This window comes from Zingiber officinale, chromosome 6A (genome assembly GCF_018446385.1).
Source record: "Zingiber officinale cultivar Zhangliang chromosome 6A, Zo_v1.1, whole genome shotgun sequence".
Lineage (NCBI taxonomy): Eukaryota > Viridiplantae > Streptophyta > Magnoliopsida > Zingiberales > Zingiberaceae > Zingiber > Zingiber officinale.
Genome location: NC_055997.1, coordinates 127707837 through 127715127, shown reverse-complemented (window position 1 = coordinate 127715127; position 7291 = coordinate 127707837).

The window sequence follows — 7291 nt, the reverse complement described above, 5'->3', positions numbered from 1 at the left end:
AAATAGTATCATAATTGTCCAAAAGTATATCAAAATATAAATACCAACAACCTAATTCAACAATCTAATTCATTTTGGATGGATTTCATTGAGTTGCTTCACCACATAATTTCTCCTAAATGTCTTTTGGCAGGACGAAGAAGTTGTCAACCTTGTGTTCATCCTTGAGAATATACTCCCCAACATCCATAATTTTTTCCTCAGAGAATTCAGAAAATTCTATTAACTCATCATATATCTTCATTTTTCTATCACTACTCTCGGTTTGTTTCTTGAAGTAGGTGGAAATTCTCTTCATCTCCTCATTAGCCTCATTAACAGCAGTAACATATTTATGAATCTCTCCCACCAAGTCACCTAGAATATCATCAGCCTTCCCTTTTCTCTTTCTAGTGGTTAACTTCTTATTTGACGGACAAATTGATGAATCTAGAGTCACAGATTTTCTTATTGCTTGGTTGACATCATTAGATTCTTCACCTTTGTAGCATTCAACATGAGTTTCTGCATTAAATGTGTCAACCTCTTCATCGCATAAATTTATCTCTTCTATTGCATCAGCAAGCGTTTCTACATTAGCTCCTATGGCATGTTCTTTCCTCCACACAAACATCAAGTCATCAAGGTGAGGGAACTCTTTGTTCCTTAAACCAATAGCAGTCGGATGACTCTAAATTAAAAATATATCATTAGCAAAAAAACCCACAATTATTAAATGATCCTGTCCGAATGCTGAACCAACGAACGCTGGGCACGTGGCGCTCCCCGGCTGCTGGTGTGGATCTTCGACTAGTTGCACGAAGCTCCGGCGAACCTGCACAGAAGTCGGGCCGGGAAGGGGTTCCCGGCGGCGACCCTCCGACGCTCAAGTCAGGCAAGCAAGTAGTGAAAAAAGTGACTCCAAAGATGTCTTACGCGTACCTCCGGCGAAGTATGAGGCTCTTTATATAGGACAGCAGAGAAGCAAGTGCACACATATCGAGGTGTACACGTGTCCGTAGCACATACCCCAGTAAGGGCTTGTCAGTGAGCTTACCTGACCCATACTGCTACAGTCCAAGCATGTCCTCGATGGGACAGCGGAACCCCCTGTCACATGATTTGGAGTATGACCATATCACGAAGCATGCCACCTTGTCTTTTTCCCCGAACTCCTGCCGGGCGTCTGACTGGCCCACGTCCACCTTCCGTCCGACCGGTCATATATGATGGTCCACTCGAGAAATTATCGGTAATGTGTTTTGTGGCGACTGTTAGCAGTATGCTTCATGTCTTCGGCCGAGCGTGAGGTCCGCTCGGCCCTACGGTCTTGCTCAATGAGCGCCGGAACCCCGACTTCCATAGGGGTGCCTTTTGCCATCGGCTAAACACCGGGCGGCCGCCCGGTGGGTCAGACCCCTTTCTCCGGTCGGCGTAGTTGGTCCGACCTTCTTCGATGGACCGCCCGGCTCTTTGACTTCCACGTGGCGTTGACCCCTTACAACGAGGGTCCCCTGTTCTTACCGCTGGATCACTTGCCTCCCCTTCAAGTCTAGTCGAAGGAGGCGATTAGTCCGACTGACTAGACTGCGAACCTGGCCGGGCGGCTCCTTCGTGCTAGTATCCTCCGATCGGCCTACCGCAGAGAAGGCCTTGGGTGAATCAATAGTGGCCTTCATCGGATCTCCTCGTAATCTGTGCCAATCTTCGACATTAAGGCTGAGCATGCGTTCATTAAATGCTTCGAATAGTCGAATGTCACGTGGCGCACTGTCATCATCGTACGGCGGTGGTGGCATGGTGCTTTGATGGGATCGAAGCGATTCGAAATGGACGGTATGATGCACGCTTTGATTCCTGTGACCTGGATCCAACGGTGGAGGTCGCCCGGCCTCCACCCTATAAATTCTTCGTTTTCTTCTCTTTCTCTCATTTGCCTCCGCGATTTCGACCCCTGCCCCCAGCGCTTTGGAGCTCCGGCGATTCCGCTTCTGCTTTCCGACGACCTCCGGCGTCTCTTTTCCACTCCTTCTCATCGTAAGGCCATCTTTCCTTGTTTCTGGTGCTTTCCTTACATTCCTTTTCCATATTTTCATCCTCGGGATATCCTTTCGTTCGCTGTCTTCCTCCTTTTGCCTTTTTTCCTTTTCAATTCCTTCCGATCGGACCATGGCTAGTTCTTCTCATCCGGAAGACCAGTCCCTCGGTCCATGGTACACTATCATGCAGTCCCGATTCGAACAGCGGGACTTTGATATTCTGACAGACAATTTCGAAATCCCAGATGATTTCGAAATTCGCTTAGCCGGTCCCTCCGCTCGGCCGCACAAGCCGCCGCGCGGAGCTTTCTGTGTCTTCCGCGACCAGTTTACCGCCGGTCTGCGCTTCCCTGTACATCCGTTCATCATAGATGTTTGTAATTTTTTCGGTGTACCGCTCGGCAGTCTGGTACCCAACACCTTTCGTCTCCTCCAACCGGAGGTCTTTTTTTACTTCTATTACCCCAAGCAAGCCGAGCCGGGCACCTTCATGTTCCAAGCTCGACCCGGCTTAGTCTTCTTCAACAAGTTACCTACTTCCAATAAACATTGGAAGGATTATTTTTTCTACATCCGTATGCCCGATCGGGCCAACTTCCCGACCCAATGGCACTCCCGAGCTGAAGAAATTCAAGACCCGACCGAACTACCTCCATGCTGCAAATATGCTAGCCGGTCTGCGCCTTGACATCAATAAGCTTCTTCACGAAGGAGTGATGTACATCTTCGGCCCGAGTCCCATACGGACTCCTCTTCCAACCGGTTATTTTTAATTTTACTTTGCATTTGTTTTAATTGCTAACCGATTTCTTTTCTTTCCTTTGCGGACATCGTCATGGATTCGGTGATGGCCGGCGTTAGGCGGCACTCGAAGCCGCGCGGCCAAAGAAATGGAAGCGCGGGTATCCACCGGCCGGATCCTCAAGGAGAGAGCGGACTCAAGTCGAGCCGCCAAGCTTCTCAAGAAATGTGGCTGAGCCACCCCCGAGAACCAATCGCCTCGAGGAAGGTTCCGCCGGAGGAGGAGCCTCACAAAAGAGGCGCCGAGTGAGACTTCCTGCGGTCGGCTACCTCCGCTGTCCAACCATCCGAGCGGTCATCGCATCGCCGGCAAGGCGCCGAGGTCCGAAACCATTTCGTCGACCGGACGCCTCGACTGATGAGCTACCGCCCAGTTGAGGCAACTCCGATCAAGACCCTTCCGCCCGCCACTCAATCCAACACGACCATTCATTCCAGTCATACGGCTCGATCCCTTCCGATCACGGCGGACGACCCCATGGTCAAGACGATTCGGTTACTCTTCATCTCCGATCAAGAGTCCGCTGAGGCCGACCGCCCAACCGCGCCCGAGCACACCATTACCTTGAAAGGGCTCCTAGCTGAGATGTGGGCCAATGCTCGGGCACGCACAGCGCTGATCCCCCTCCGAAACTTGGCCAATAGCCACATGCGGGAGGCCATGGGGGTAAGTTCGCTCTCTCCGAAGTTTTGTATGCATTCTTTCCGATCGGCCGATAACAACTCTAATTTTCTTTTGCCAGAGATGGGTGGAGGAGATTGCAATCTCCAACCGCCTAGCCATGGTGGATGAGGAGTTAAGGCAGCTAAAGGCGGCGTGCGGTCCGTCCGGCTCTCAAGGCCCTTCATATTCCGAGCTGCAGAAGAAGCTTAAGAAGGCTCAAGATTTGCTGGCGGCCGAGCAGAAAAAGACGGCCGATCAGGCCCACGCCCTGGCCGAGTCCAAGCGACAAGTCAAGTCACTCGACACAAAAATAACCCTGGCCACCACTCGGAAAAACACGGCCATTTCCGACTTAGAAAAGAAGAACGTGGAGGCTCGGGGCCTAGAGCTGAAGATAAAGGAGCTGACGGAGCAGCTTGACAGAGAGAAAGTGGGCCGCTCGGCCGACGCCACCAAGCATAAAGACGAGCTGGCCACTTTGCAGGAATCCCTCGCTGCATCTCAATTGGCCTACAAAGAGTACCAAGAAGCCGAGCCGAGTCGGGTTGCAACTCTAAGACATGGCTATATCCGCTCGCCCGAATTCTCGAAAAAATTCTGCGAGCGGATGTACACCGCCTTCGATCTGGCAATGACCGCCACCATGACCTATCTGAAATTGAAAGGCCTTCTTCCAGCGTCCACTAATATTCCGGCCGGCGATCAGGTGGCGCTTCTGGATAACATCCCGAAGACCCTTTATGATTATATTGAGTAGTTTTCTATAATTCGGCCACTCTCCCGGATATCATCCTTTTTTGTAATTAGGCCGCTCGGCCTAAAGCTTTACCTTTAACGCAATGTTTTCCTTGTATTTGTTGTCTCTTTTCATAACCAAAATGTGTGCTTATCCGCTCGCCCATTATTACTTCTCGTGCTCCCTAAAAGGGATTTTAACAAAGTAATCGTCGTGATATCCCCGGTCGGCGAAATATACCGTGTTCTTTGATGGTAGCGCTCGTTTACCAAATGCCAAGTACTTTTGGATATTGGGCCAATCGGAGCGTAGAGACGATCGAACGGTATCGAAATCGCGTGCCTCGGGACATTGGCCGTACTTTTTATTGCTTTAATCCGCTAGGATGATTTGTAGACGCCGGCTCGTCTCTCGATTCTTAACGTCGGAGCTCGACGGTCTTCCGCTCGGATGATTTATAGACACCGGCTCGTCTCTCGATTTTTAACGTCGGAGCTCGAAGGTCTTCCGCTCGCATGATTTATAGACGCCGGCTCGTCTCTCGATTTTTAGAGTCGGAGCTCGACGGTCTTCCGCTCGGATGATTTATAGACGCCGGCTCGTCTCTCGATTTTTAACGCCGAGCTCGGCGCCTTCCTCTCGACGCTTATAGACGCCGCTCGTCTCGATTTTAACGCCGAGCTCGACGGTCTTCCGCCGGACGCTTTATAGACGCTCGTCTCTCGATTTTTAACGCCGGAGCTCGACGGTTTTCCGCCGGATGATTTATAGACGCCTTGCCTCGATTTTAACGCTTGAGCTCGGCCTTCCGCCGGACGCTTATAGACGCCGCTCGCCTCGATTTTTAACGCCGGAGCTCGACGGTCTTCCGCCGGATGATTTATAGACGCGGTTTGTCTCTTGATTTTAACGTCAAGATCGACGGTCTTCCGCCGATGATTTATGACGCTCGCCTCTCGATTTTAACGCCGAGCTCGACAGTCTTCCGCTCGGACGTTTATAGACGCCGGCTCGTCTCTCGATTTTTAACGTCGGAGCTCGACGATCTTCCGCTCGGATGTTTATAGACGTCGGCTCGTCTCTCGATTTTTAACGTCGGAGCTCGACGGTCTTCCGCTCGGATGATTTATAGACGCCGGCTCGTCTCTCGATTTTTAACGTCGGAGCTCGACGGTCTTCCGCTCGGACGTTTATAGACGCGGCTCGTCTCTCGATTTTTAACGTCGGAGCTCTACGGTCTTCCGCTCGAACGTTTATAGACGTCGGCTCGTCTCTCGATTTTTAACGTCAGAGCTCGACGGTCTTCCGCTCGGACGTTTATAGACGCCGGCTCGTCTCTCGATTTTTAACGTCGGAGCTCGACGGCCTTAACGGCTAATCTTTAACACTGCCGCTCGGCGGGAATACTAGCCATCCTTTAATTCATTTCTGCTTCCTGCATTACAAGGACATGGGCGACTAGAATATACACAAAAATGAATTATATCAGTGCACCTTTCACCCAGCTCGATAAGGCTGGAGATGATTTGCGCTCCAAGGTCGGTCCAGCTGTCGTCCGTCTTCATCCTCCAAATAGTAAGCGCCCGAGCGGAGCTTTTCGATGATTTTGAAGGGACCCGCCCACGGAGCTTCTAGCTTGCCGACGTCGCCGACCGGCTTCACTTTCTTCCAGACAAGATCGCCAACCTGGAATGATCTTGGGATTACTCGCCGGTTGTAATTCTGCTTCATCTTTTGACGGTACGCCATCAGCCGGACGGATGCCCTGACTCTCTCTTCTTCAACCAAATCTAGCTCCATGTTCCTCCGCTCGGCGTTGTTGTCATCATAATTCTGGATCCGAGCGGACTCGACTCCAACTTCGACAGGAATAACCGCTTCGCTGCCATACACCAGGTGGAAAGGCGTGACGCCCGTCCCTTCCTTTGGAGTCGTTCGGATGGCCCATAGGACGTCCGACACTTCATCCACCCAACTTCCTCCCAAATGGTCGAGCCGAGCACGCAGAATACAAAGAATTTCCCGATTAGCTACTTCAGCTTGACCATTGCTTTGGGGATATGCTACGGACGTGAAGTGTTGCTCGATGCCATAGCTTTGGCACCAATCTTCGAGCAACTTTCCAGTGAACTGCCGTCCGTTGTCGGAAATCAGTCGGCGAGGGATGCCGAACCGACAGATGATGTGCTGCCATATGAATTTTTTGACCATTTGTTCGGTGATCCTGGCTAGCGGCTCGGCCTCCACCCACTTGGAAAAATAATCGACCGCCACTAGTATAAATTTCCGCTGTCCGGTCGCCATAGGAAATGGACCAACGATATCCATTCCCCACTGGTCGAACGGACATGAGACTGTTGATGCCTTCATTTCCTCTGCCGGTCGGTGATAGAAGTTGTGGTATTTCTGGCACGAAAGGCACGTCGACACGGTCCGAGCGGTGTCTGCTTGTAAGGTTGGCCAGAAGTACCCGGCCAACAGGATCTTCTTAGCCAGCGATCGTCCGCCCGGATGTCCTCCACAGGATCCTTGATGTACTTCTTGGAGGATGTAAGCCGAGTCCTCCGAGCTCACGCATTTCAACAGCGGGCGTGAGAAAGTCTTCTTGTAAAGCTGATCGCCGATGAGTGTGAACCGACTAGCTCTCCTCCTTAGCAGCTGAGCTTCATTCTGATCGGACGGTGTGGCGCCCGAGCGTAGAAACTCCGTGATGGGTGTCCTCCAGTCGCTGGGAAACGTAAGGCCTTCCATACGGTCGACGTGCGCCACCAGCAATACTTGTTCAATCGGCTGCTGAATGGCGACCGACTTTATTGAGCTTGCAAGTTTGGCCAACTCATCGGCCGCTTGGTTCTCCGATCGGGGTATCTTCCGAACAATGACTTCTCTAAAATTGGCTTTGAGCTTCTCAAAGGCTTCAGCGTAAACCTTGAGCCGAGCGCTGATTTCAAGGTGCGAGAGTCACGAGCACCAACTGAATCCGAATGAAGGCGTTCGACCCAAGCACCCACATGTCGTGGTCGCCTGTAGTGCCATGAGGGCCTCATACCGCTTTGTTGTTTGTAGCTTTAT